Below are 13,362 nucleotides of genomic sequence, written 5' to 3' on the forward strand. Positions count from 1 at the left end.
ATATAGAGTTGTTTGCAATTACACTCCCTATGAACAGATAGACACAAGTACATTGAATGTGTTTAACTAAAACAAGGCATAATGTTAGGCTCTCTGTGGTGCTCTGTTTCATCCTGCTACCCTTAGATAATAACATGTGTCTCAAATGTGTCTCTGGTGGCCACTTGTGATCGGATTGGGGGGGGGGGGGGGGTTGTCTCTGATTTTACAACTATGTACAGTACTTCACTCACCATATCCAGGGTTGGGGATTAACATAATACATGTAACAGGATTACGTATTTAAAATATAAAATATAAGTAACTGTATTCCACTACAGTTACTACTTAAATCATTGGTAATTACAATACAGTTACATGAAAAAGTATTTTTATTACTGAAGAGATAACTTTGCATTTTATTGTCATTTGTTTCATTTAATATTTAGTCCTTTCAGATGGAAAACATTTATACGTATAAAATATGTGATCCAAAGTGCATCTGAACAGTGGTGAAACACTTTCTTATGATGTGTTACATTCATACGAGCAGACAGAGGAGTAGTTTGAAGTAAGTTTGGCACAGAAGAAATAGAAAGAAACCATGTGTAAATTGTCAGCTTTACGCTAAACTAAAATGCTATTTCTAGCCATTTTACATGCACGTTACCAGGCACGATCATATTTTTTATCAAGATAATTCATGTTAGATCATAATATTTTTTTTTCTAGTAAGACCTTTGATATTAGGGCAAAAATCATATTCTGGATAATAATTTTTGTATTGTTTTGCTGTAAAAATATCTAAAAATCCTTAAAACAAGATCAGTTTGATTTATCTTTTTTGGAAACATAAGATATTCAGGTTTTTCAGAGAATGTATTTTTAACATATGCATTTTGTCTTAATGTACTGGCAGAGTTTTTAAAGTCAAAACAAGTGAAACAAAATCTACCAGTGCTGAAGAAGTAATCCAAAGTATTTAGAATACGTTACAAATTACATTTTACAGCATGTATTCTGTAATCTGTAGTGGAATACATTTCAAAGTAACCCTCCCAACCCTGATCATATCAAGAGTGTTACTGCAGGTTGATAAAGTGCAAAAAGAAAAAAAGAAAAGAAAGTGAACTCACTGTTGATTCTTAATATAGCCCATCCAAATTTGTTTTAGCACAATAGATCAGTGGTTTCCAACCCTGCTCCTGGAGGCCCCCCAACACTGCACATTATGTATATCTTACTTTTCTGACACATTTGAGTTTAATCAAGTGTGTTTGATAGGGAGATGTCCAAAATCTGTAGTGCAGGGGGGCTTCCAGGAACAGGGTTGGGAACCAATGCAACAGATGATTGACAGGTAAGTAAGAGGTAATTTTACGTTGTCCAAGATACATAAGAATAGATTATCATTTACACTACAAATGCAATCTGGATGTGTTTTTGACTACCTCCAAATGTGGTGATGGTTGGTTGAAATGATCAGACAAAAGAAAACATTTAGGAACCTATTAACATGTATTTAGCGCTGTAAACAAAAACAAAAAAACCTTCCTTATTTTATTTTTATTTTTTTATTTAAATTTTCTTTTTGCACAATTTCTATTTGCACTGTGAATGCAGTTTATGTAATTAAAGGGAGAGTTCACAACAACAGCAACAAAAAAAAAGAAGAAAAAAAAGAACATTTTGTCATCATTTACTCACTCTCTCATTACCTGGGTTTTCATCAGAATGATTCACATATTTTAAGTACATTTAAAAAAATTGGACAAAAGAAAATATGAATCATTGTGCGTTTACATCCACTACATATTGCACATTATCTTAGGGCAGTGTTTCCCAACCTTTTTTCTGCCACAGCACACTTTTAGTGGGTACAAAATTCTACGGCACTCCACTATCCCACATAGGCTATCCGTCGTCAGTATTTTTCCTTTTCAAGAACTTGTCCAAGTTTTCTGTCCGTTTTAGTAGTGTGTTTTCTTGTAATGTTTGAAATTCGGCTTTGCAAAAAAAAAAGAAAACAAGTCACATAGTTAGGCTACGCTGTGTGAGTTCACAGGTGGCAAGAGCGCTAAATGGGTAATGAAAAAACTAAAAATATGCATCTTTTCTAATTTGTAGATTTGTTCTTACAATGACACAAAAAATTACAGGGATGCAAACTCGTGAGGGGCGAAAAAGGTAAGACAATCACTGGTCCACGAACATTATTTTAGGGGATATTTTTTTTAAAGAATAAGCTGAAAGCACAAATTCCAGCTATTTTAATGATTGAAGTTTATTCAAGTTTACAATTGTGCAGAATTAGCTGTAAAATAAAGAGTATTTTGATGAGGTTTGCTTCTGTTTCACAAATGTCTAAAATTTTATTAACTGATTAGTTCAGTGACCGCTTCTGGAAATGTCACTAGGTTGCGACAAATGAGCGTCTTCTGTGCTATGAGTGAGTCAGTGAATCATTTTGAGTCGTTCATGAACGAAATCTACCAAGAGACTTTATAGTGTTTGAGCATTAAAAAAACAAAGCAGATCTATAGTCTTCCTTCAGTCTGAGCATTATTTTTCATCCAAAAAGACAACAATAATAGTCTAATAATAGGGAGTTTCAAAAACGTCCTTACTTTCTCCTTTATTAAAACTTGCATGGCTACAAATCTATTGACTTCAGGATAAGAATTATAAACACAAAGCAGATCTACGGTATCATTTTCCTACATTAGCCAATTGAAACTGCTGAGCATGGCTTTTATCAGAATAGACCACAATAATAGACAAATAATAATGATTTTGAGTTTCAATAATGTTCTTTCGTTATTGTAAAGCGCATGTTACATGAGTTGAGTCCAGGCGTCAACGCCCTCCACATGACAAGAGTTGCAGAAAGTGTCACAGAGGGGCGATTTTACGAGTTTGCCACATAAAAAAGCAGGAGGTGTGTGCACAATAAACATTGAAAACATGTATTTGGAAGAGAGAAAAATAGCTTGCAGTTGCTTTGATAGCAGAAAGTAATAAAATGACTCGTTTATCTTTAAGTCTAAGCGTTTTCTTGGCGAATTTCAATTAGTTCAATAACTGTGGTCTCTGATATTCATAAAACGATAAGTTAATAATTAATTAAAAGAAATTATGAGACATTCAATATCTCTTCACAAATTTGGACAGTGTATAAATATTTCTTGTTGCTTAGTACTCTCAAAGACGTTATTGGTGAAGCAAAGAGGTGTGTGTGAAAAACACTTTGGTGTAAAGTCACTTCATAGACTTCAATGTATTCTGCAGCGCTGCCACAAGTCATGTGAAAGACCCTTAAAGCGTATAAATATCAGTCACTTTTGCACATAAATCATTGCTCTTCACAATCACAAAAGTGACCGATTATAAGGAGTTTGGATCCCTGAAATTATTTGTATTTTTTTTTTTTTTTTTCATGCATTTATTTATTTTGTGGAATTTTATCCTTTTCCAAGACAAACTTGACAATCAAACACTAGTGTGCCGTGGCACAGTGGTTGGGAAACACTGTCTTAGGGTTTGTCAAGATGGGTCATGAGCGGTTGAGTTATTTGCAGGATTTGAGTAAATAATATCATAATTTTCATTTGTGGGTGATCTGTCTCTGCTTTGGCATTGCAAATGTGCAAATATAGGATCTGTTATGATATTTTATAATAGAGAGAATCTGTTATTATTAACACACATTAGCCTTGCGTCACATACAACAAACAAACTGCTATAAATCTATTGTGACTGAGACTGGAAGAGAGGAATAGAGTAACTTTGAGGAAGGAGATGTTTAGAGAAGAAGTAGGATAGAGAGAGAGAGAGAGAGAGAGAGAGAGAGAGAGAGAGAGAGAGAGAGAGAGAGTGAAAGAGAGAGAGAGAGAGAGAGAGAGAGAGAGAGAGAGATCCTGTGGTGTAGCTTCAAACAAAAAGGCCCACTATGTGGTGTGTGGCAGAAGGAGATCACTGATTACCAGTCTGTTGGTTGGGTCTCATTAAATCCTTTTTCTGTGTGTCACTCCCACTCAGTTTCAGTTTCAAGGTGCTTTATTGGCATGACAAACATTTTTACATTCGTATTGACAAAGCGTTTACAGCTGAGTAACCTACAAATAAAAAAGTGTGAAACAAAGACAGTGCAAAACAATGTATATAATATAAGAAAAAAATACTAAATATTCAATGCATTCTTGGCAAATAAGGTAAAAACGTAAAATAAGGTAAGGTAAAAAGGTTAAATAATACAAATTTACAAATGTTTGAAATTACACAAAGGAAAAATCATATATCACTAAAAAACTATTAGAAAGAGACAAGGTCCCACTCACATCCTGAACTGCACACACTTCACACCTCCTCTCCTACCGCCCTGCCATATGCTCACACAATCATGCCCCCAGGTGCTAAGAGCAGGCAGAGGCCAGACCTCCCCCTTCCAGAGAGGAAAATCCACGTCTGTCATGAGTCCTGCAACCCTGATCCTGCAGAGATGTCACAAATCTACTGTAACCTACAGTAGTTTACAAAAAGAGTGACAATCTTGACATATCAAGACAGAGTGCACCACTCAAGAGGCAGCTGTAAAAGCTGGAGGCAAGATGTAAAAGCCTTTAGCTAATATCAGCTTGCACTCTGACTATGAGAGGAGAAACAAAAGGAAGTGGAGGTGGTGTGTGTGGGGTCTGCTGCTGGATGTTTAGGATACTTAGCTTGGCTTGATACCATAACCAAAGAGTAGGATATGTTCTTGGCGAGACCATCAGAACTGCTGGAACCAAGTGGTCCGTGTGTCCTGTTAGCCACAGTGTTTATCATACAAAAGTATCCAAAATATTCTTAAAAATAAACTATTATTATTCATATAAAATAGCCATTCCTATTTATTTAGCCTTGAATGGTTCTGTTAGTTTTTAGGTTTTCAAGGATAAGTCATGCAACCTGACCTTATGTTGACAACTGTCTAATTTGGCCAAAATCCCTTTAAGGCAAGTCAGGTCACTTGGAGGCCATGTTTGAAATGCATCAGGACAGCTTGTTGAATGCTATTTTCTAAGAATAAAAGTACAGTTTCTACTGATAGATAGAAGATAGAAATCTCTAAAATGGTTAGTTAAGATTACAATCAAATAACATACTTCAAATCTGCTAAAAATCTGTACAGGAAATTGTGCTTCTTTACATGAAATCACACCAAAAATGCTTTTTTGTTTTTTATACTGGTGCGCATGTGCATTCTTGAGTAAACAGGTGACATCTCTATCAAAAATGTGATTGGCTCTTTTAACCATTAGGCAGATCTTCCATTCCTAAAAACACCAAAACCAGTACAATCAATATAATGTCTTCCATTCATAAGTATACCAGTGTCCGGTCTCTTTCTATACAGTCTTGGATTTGGCTGACTTCTACTAAGTCACAGATGAATTTGCACCAAAAGTACTGTTGAGTTTTATGGGATGCAAAGCCTTTGATGTCAACAACAAATGATGTGGGAAGCATTTTCTCCTCTCTTTAAAAGCTGATAAGCCTAATCATTTTGCTGTACAAACGATGCACAATTATTGCTTTTCGTTGACTTTGTTTTATTCCTGCTGTCTGCAACCAAATCATAATAGATGTGCAACCCAATTTGGTGGTGACCCACCAGTTGAGCACCACTGATATACATCACTACTGTTTGTCTGTTATAGACATGATCAAACTGCATCAATTAGTCACTCTATTGACACCCTTTACACACTATTGTACTTTTCCACTGCACGTTATGTTTGACTCGCCTCAACTCTACTTGCTTTACTTTTCTGAGCTTGCATTTCCACTGCAGTTTAGTGCCTGTGGGTGGGACTATAGGCTGATTGTCATAGTTGCGCCTCCTCTACTGCTGTGACATCATCTTAAACATGAAACAAACTGACCAAAACAATAACACAACCGCTAGCAGTTAGCTACTAGCTTATTGTGCTGTATAACGCAGTTATTGCATGGTGATTTTACACAAGTGATACAGTTAAATTGGCCTGGTTGTTTTAGAAGCAAGCTTCCAGTAGCTGGTCAACTAAATAAAGTGAAGCTTTCAAGCAGAATATAGAGTTAACGTAACAAAACGTACCATCCTCCATCGTGGTTGAGTCCAGGGCACGCTCTCTCCCATTGCTCGCCGGTTTAGATAGCGTCCATTTGGTCGAAACACTTCCACTTTTCCTTGATGGTTCTGTAGTCACTTAAAAAAAAAAACACTTTTTCCTACACTGTTGGTAGGTCCGGTGGTAGCCGTGTGTGGCCAACAGCTGAGACACTTCCTCAGAGACTTTTTCATTTCGCTCATAAACTGGAGTGTGTTATAACACATATGCATCAACACCATGCGATAGTTTTTTTAGCAGTTCTGAAATTAGACAAATATAGGAAAAAGGGAAGTATGCAAACACGATGCACCACATCTGCAAACACAACTAAAAGAAAAAGAAACGAGTAACTTCCCATTGCAATGCAACCCTAACACAAAAGATCATAGCACATCATACATAATGGAAATGTAAACAGTGTGATTCACTGTGGTACATGGCATGTGAATTTAACAGTTACTTTACCGAATACCTGGACAGTGGACAAATTATCATATCATTTCATGAACCAGTGAGTTTTGAGGAAATTCTAAGAGCCTTACCAGTTTGATCAGTTTATAATAAATTGAAACAGTGCTAAACATTATTATGAAACCATCAGCAATATTTTGGCATGACATGCAATATGGGATGGTTCTTGGAAGAGAGAAGACAACTAAAGTCTAAGGGAATGTGGAATGATTTTTGACCAGCAATCTTTTCTAGAAAAGGAGGCAATGAAACGTGAAGCTGGAAAATTACATTTTGTGGTCCCTGAACATTGAATCATCATTTGTCTTCTGAAGAGACTGCCAGGGAAACAAAGTAATATGATTATCATATCTTTTAAAATAGAAACACTCACAAATTCAGTAGAAGTCGGTATGCAATTTATGCACTTTATACTTTTCTAGAGACCAATGAAGATAGTTGGATTAAATTACATGTTATAGGAGAGGAGTAATTTGAATGCATCTTGTATAGCTACTCTGGGACATATTCTGGTGTTGTTTCTGGGCAGAAATGTATTATGTATACAAGCATGCAGATATTCTTCCTGTTTATTTGTCTCACTTCTAGCCATTGCTTTCTTTCTCTAAACATTAACTTCCCTCAATACATTTGTACAGGAAGTATATTTGAAATCTCTTCATCTCTTAAGAGCCTACACAGAGAATGACAAAGAAGAAAGACCTCAGAGGGAAAGCATGCTCTTGTCTTCTGCACACACACACACACACACACACACACACACACACACACACACACACACACACACACACACACACACACACACACACACACACACACACACACCATAGTAATAACCAGATGCCCAAACACTTGCATAACACTGTCTCATCCACATTTTGTGCATGCCAAATACAGCACTGATGCAGCGAAGTTAAACAGAGGTCATTGTCTCTCTGCCTGCCTGGTGGGAGGGGTGTCGAAGACTTGCCTGGTCAGAACGACACCAGCTCTCAACTATTGCTTTTTTGTAGGAATAGTTGACCCAAATCTTTTTATTTCTATCATAATTTACTCATCCTCTTGTCCTTCCAAACCTGTACAACTAATGGAGACAATGAAGATAGCTTTATGTCTTTTTAATACAATTAATAGTGACTCAATTTAAGCTTAAAAAAGTATCCACAAGTATCATAAAAGTAGTTATTGAGTCATGTGTCATATTCCAAGTCTTTTGAAGACATTCAATGATTTTTGGTGAGAAACAACTCAAAATTGAAGTTTTGTAGTCAAAATCTTTGCTTCCATTTGGTGCTAAAAACAATGCAAAAATTACTTCAAATTCAAGGTGCTCTTGACTTTCAGTCAAAGTTGGATATATTGAGCAAGATGAACTGGATGGTCTGCCATTTTTCAAACAGACAGGTGAGCGATAGGATCAACAGTAACGTCTTCCCAATAACAAACAATAACAAGCTATCTTTTTATCCATCCTACTCTGAGATAACAAAGCTGACTGCAGACTGACCCCATCATGTCTGTGTGTACTAGAGTGTTTTTCAGTGGTGATAAAATCATATAGAAGAGTGCATGCATTACAGACTAAATTATCACCAACAGAGTATGTCATCTGACCCTGAGATAACTGAACCACAAAGCTAGCAGTAAAAACAGGCTTAAACAACTGTATTAAAGCTCAAACCGTCATACTGCCTGTATAAGCCTGCAAAATTTATAACAAAAAACAAAAACAAATTCACAATATTGATTTCACAACATCATAAACATTAATAAACCATAATGCTGCAAAGATATCAAGGCTAAAATAATATGTTTTAATTCTTGCCCATGCTATGCTGCAAATAGATATATTTTCTCTTTAAGGGTGTTCACACCTGTTCTTTTAGAAAATGGGAGTGTGGAGGTTCAAAAAGAGGGAGGGTAGGCTATAAGTAATGGAGATGAACTGCTTAGAGAAAACAGACCTGTTGCTCCTGCTCATGGAGTGTGTGTGTTTGTGAGTGCATTACATGTTCTGTGTGTGTGTGTGTGTGTGTTTGTGAGTGCATTACATGTTCTGTGTACATCCTTGTTTTGTAGTAACATGGCACTAGTAAATTGTGGCTGTCAGAATGGAATACTTGTTTACTACTTGGTAAATACTAATTCCTTAAACACTGTATGCTGCCTTCTATCGTTTTAAGCATTATTTCACAATAAATATTAATAGCAGATAGTTAACAGTAGTATGCTGCATTGTTGCCACTACTTAACATGTTGCATGTGAAAGGTGAACAGTTACCCATTTATAGGATTGCCAACTGTCCCAGTAGAAGTGGTGGTGGTGTAGTGGGCTAAAACACATAACTGTTAGTCAGAAGGTCGCTGGTTCAATCCCCATAGCCACCACAAGGCTTATAACTCCAGGTTGCTCCGGGGATTGTCCCTGTAATACTGTAAGTGCACTTTAAATCGCTTTGAATAAAAGCATCTTCCAAATGCATAAATGTATTAGCTGGAACATCACATATTTTTGTCCACTTTATATGTGCCATACGGGATGTCTTTTGTCTTTTATATTTGATTGCATAAATTGATAAAGGCTATACTGCACAATATTATAAATGTTTTCTATGCATACAGACAGTTTTCACACAAGGCACATTATATACTATACTACTGTATTCTATTATACTGCAGAAACAGTCTAAATAGTGTGTGTGGAGATGGGGGCATGGGAGAGAAAGAGCAGTAAGGATTGACACCTGTGGAAATTATCTCTAACAGCGGTTTTGTGTTTTAGTGAGAGCTGGAGAGGAGAGAGAGAGATGTACGCAGCCGTTTTTGTGCGTGTGTGCATTTATGTTATGCTGAAAAGCAAACCGTTTTGTGTGTCACTGAAAAGCGTGGTAAATAAAAAAGTCTCAAGTCAACTGTTTACCTGGCCCCTGCTTCCTAATTCACAACCGAGCAAGAGATTTATCACAGTGTGTTAGAAGAATGCTATTCCAAACATGGCATGTGAGGTTTGGTTTTGGTGGTTTAAGAGGACACTTTTTCAGGTTATACACTAGTGGTTACTAGTAGTTACTAGTACACTAATAGAGTGTATTATGCTATAAAGGTGATTAATGAGGACATCCCTAGTGTCCCCGTAATTCAAATGGATTGAAAATGTAAAAATTCCAAAAGTTTTCTGTGAGGGTTAGATTTAGGGGATAGAAAAGATAGTTTGTACAGTATAAAAATCATTATGTCTATGGAGAGTCCTTGTAAAACAAGGTGTGTGTGTGTGTTAGTTACTCACGTGTTCTGGAAAGTGTAACAGAGTGCATGGATGTCTCTCTTGTCTTGCTAAATGTGTGGTGCATCTGTAGTGGCTCCCTCCTGTGGCTGTGGTGGTAAATTACAAACAAATGTCTGCTACACCCTTTTATCAAAACCAAGAACCTGCCTCCAACCATCCCCCCTACAACCACTCAGCATCCCATCTCCTCTCTCCTTCCCCCTCCCTTCTCTTGCTGACTGCTGCATTGTGAGTCTCTGTAGCATTGTGCTGGCACAGTGTATACAAGCCTGCTGACACATGCAAAGCAGCACAACCAGACACCCTGACATTTCTAAGGGAGGCAAGCATCAATTTCACTTTTGCTCCTACATCAAATCGTGCAGCTTGTTGAGAAGTATGCTTTGACTTTATACTCATACTTGGTATCAGCAGGGTTGGGGAGTAACGGAATACACGTAACGGGATACGTATTAAAAACACTATATATAAGTAACTGTATTCCACTACAGTTACAATTTATATAATTGGTAATAAGAATACAGTTACATTCAAAAAGTATTTTTATTACTGAAGAGATTTTCTTCCGATTGAGTTTCAAATATGGCTGAATTGGAGGGGTAGCATGATGTTAGCCAATCATAACAGTAGGCATTTACATTGAAGTCTTAAAGGGCCAGGGAGCTTAAAACCGAGTTTTTCAGACAGAGGGCCAGAGCAAGGTGGAAAATAATTATATATTACAAAATTATGACTTTTTTGGGGCAAAAATAAAATTAAATAAAAAATACATTAAATAAACTAAATAAAAAGATACATAAAATATACATAAAAAAAGAGTATGTCATGACCACTTTAAAGCATAATAATGTATCAAACATGTTAGTTGGATTACTTTTAAAGGTAAGCAACTCTGTATGTCATGAATTGTTGGAAATTGTATCAATCTTAAATTGGTATCAGTGCACCTCAGTTTTTTTTTAAAATCTAATACTCTCTGCACTCTCACCAGATATGGATCTAGTTATGGTAACAATCCTTCCTTTCTGTTTTAGCAGGAGAAACTAATTAAATGAAATCAGACATTGCTATGTAATCAGTAGACAGAATGGCATGAATGCAAGAAGAGGACAAGCTTATTCAGTTTATCGAGGAAAAAAAAATGCCATGAAACCTGGGGGTTGTTTAAATACTGTATTCCACAGGCTCAGTCAAAGCCTGGGCTTTCAGCTCTGTGCTGAGATGGGACCCTGTCTATATGTTGGTTTTTAAAGATCACATTTGTTGTCATTGCACAGTCTATCCTATTGTATCATTTATTTTGTTTCCATCTCTTGGTTGTATCAGTCAATCACATTTCTATAGCATATTTAAAACAGCACATGTTGTCTTTTAATTGAGTTTTAAAAGACTCAACTGTGCCACAGGATATAATGTGGATAGACAAACTATTCCATAGTTGAGAGGCCGCAACAGAGAAGGAACTTGGGGACACTCAAAAACAGACTCTGTGAAGTCCTTAATGATCTAGTTGTTTGATATTGAAGTAGAATGTCAGAATTGTAATTAGGTGCAAGCCCATGCAGACCCTTAAAAACTGAAAAAAATAAAAAAATAAAAATACCTTAAAATTAACTCTATAGTTAACTGGAAGCCAGTGCAGAGAAACCATCACAGGAGAAATACTACTGTGCTTCCTGGTGCAAGTCAGGAGTCCAGCCACTGTATTTTGCACTAACTGTAAATGTGATAATGAAGCGTTTGAAAACCCCAAATACAGTTAATTACAGTTATCAATTCTGGATGAAATAATGGATGTATGGTTCTTCAGAGTTGCAATGGAAGGCTTGATGACAGCTTTCTCTCCACCATTCCTCACCTCCAGAACTACAGGCCACACCACTTATATGTGGAATTCTCAATGTCTTTCTGTGCTCATCAACACCTCACTGTAGAGCCTGAAAGTTTTAGAAAAATAGACAGAGGGAGGACTCTCTCTCTATAAAGCCCATGGCAGCAAAGCTCACTGTTTCCTCAAGGACGTGCCATTGATTATTAGAGAGAATTCCATGCATGACTGGGATTGGTGAGATTTTTTTATCAAATATGACAGCTGACAATGGTTGAAGACTATTGAAGTAAAGGCAAGAGGCTCCACTTTAGAAGGGAAGAAAGGCATGGAGGGAGAGAGAGAGACAAAGACTGAGAATTTACAATATCTAGGGCCAGCTCACCTCTCTCCAGCCCCTCACTCTTTACCCCAACTGGGCAGACTCTCCTTAATCTCGGGCTCTTGTTTTCCCAGCACTCCAGAACATTTTCACCCAGTGGTGCAATGTGTCCTGCAGTGTGGGTCACAGGGTTTGCGCTTTGGACTCTCCCCTACCCCTCTCATTTCACACACACTACACCCACACTGCTCTCAGCCTCAAGGTTGAAATAGAGTAAAAAATCTTTACTACCAGCATGTCAATTATAAATGATGAATTCACATTCCTGTAGCTCAGCTGATGGCACCAAGATTATGGGTTTGATTCCTAGGGAGCAAACATACTGATAAATGGATAAAATGGTTTGCATACATTAAAAGATAATTCCAGCAGTGTGTTTGTAACTGGAAACATGTCTCTAAACACAGGTACTGTATATTTGTGTCCTTTGACGCAAGAGAAATAACAGTGATGGGTGAGGAAGGGAATGCAAAAAAAACGGGATGCCATTGATAAGAATGGAAGCCAGAGAATGTGTCTCCTGTAGAGCATGTTTGCATTTTTTGCATACATACATGACATCGGTCATGTATTCACACATTTGCATAAACACACCATGCACCCAGTTACATTATATACATACCAATTTGACGTATTACACAAACAGATAGTGTTTAGAACAATATGTGAACCCTGAACCTCTTCCTTGTGTTTGGAGATTTGACTCATAATATCCAAAGTCCAGGAGAGGCCAGGAAATGATGGCCTGTTCTGGGTATATGTTAAACTGTACATGAGGAACTGAATGGAGAACAATGTGATCAATACACATACAGGAAATGGCCACTAACACCTAAACACTATGATATACACTCACCTAAAGGATTATTAGGAACACCTGTTCAATTTCTCATTAATGCAATTATCTAATCAACCAATCACATGGCAGTTGCTTCAATGCATTTAGGGGTGTGCTCCTGGTCAAGACAATCTCCTGAACTCCAAACTGAATGTCAGAATGGGAAAGAAAGGTGATTTAAGCAATTTTGAGCGTGGCATGGTTATTGGTGCCAGACGGGCCGGTCTGAGTATTTCACAATCTGCTCAGTTACTGGGATTTTCACACACAACCATTTCTAGGGTTTACCAAGAATGGTGTGAAAAGGGAAAAACATCCAGTATGCGGCAGTCCTGTGGGCGAAAATGCCTTGTTGATGCTAGAGGTCAGAGGAGAATGGGCCGACTGATTCAAGCTGATAAAAGAGCAACTTTGCCTGAAATAACCACTCGTTACAACCGAGGT

This window comes from Xyrauchen texanus, chromosome 1 (assembly GCF_025860055.1).
Source record: "Xyrauchen texanus isolate HMW12.3.18 chromosome 1, RBS_HiC_50CHRs, whole genome shotgun sequence".
In the NCBI taxonomy this organism is placed as follows: domain Eukaryota; kingdom Metazoa; phylum Chordata; class Actinopteri; order Cypriniformes; family Catostomidae; genus Xyrauchen; species Xyrauchen texanus.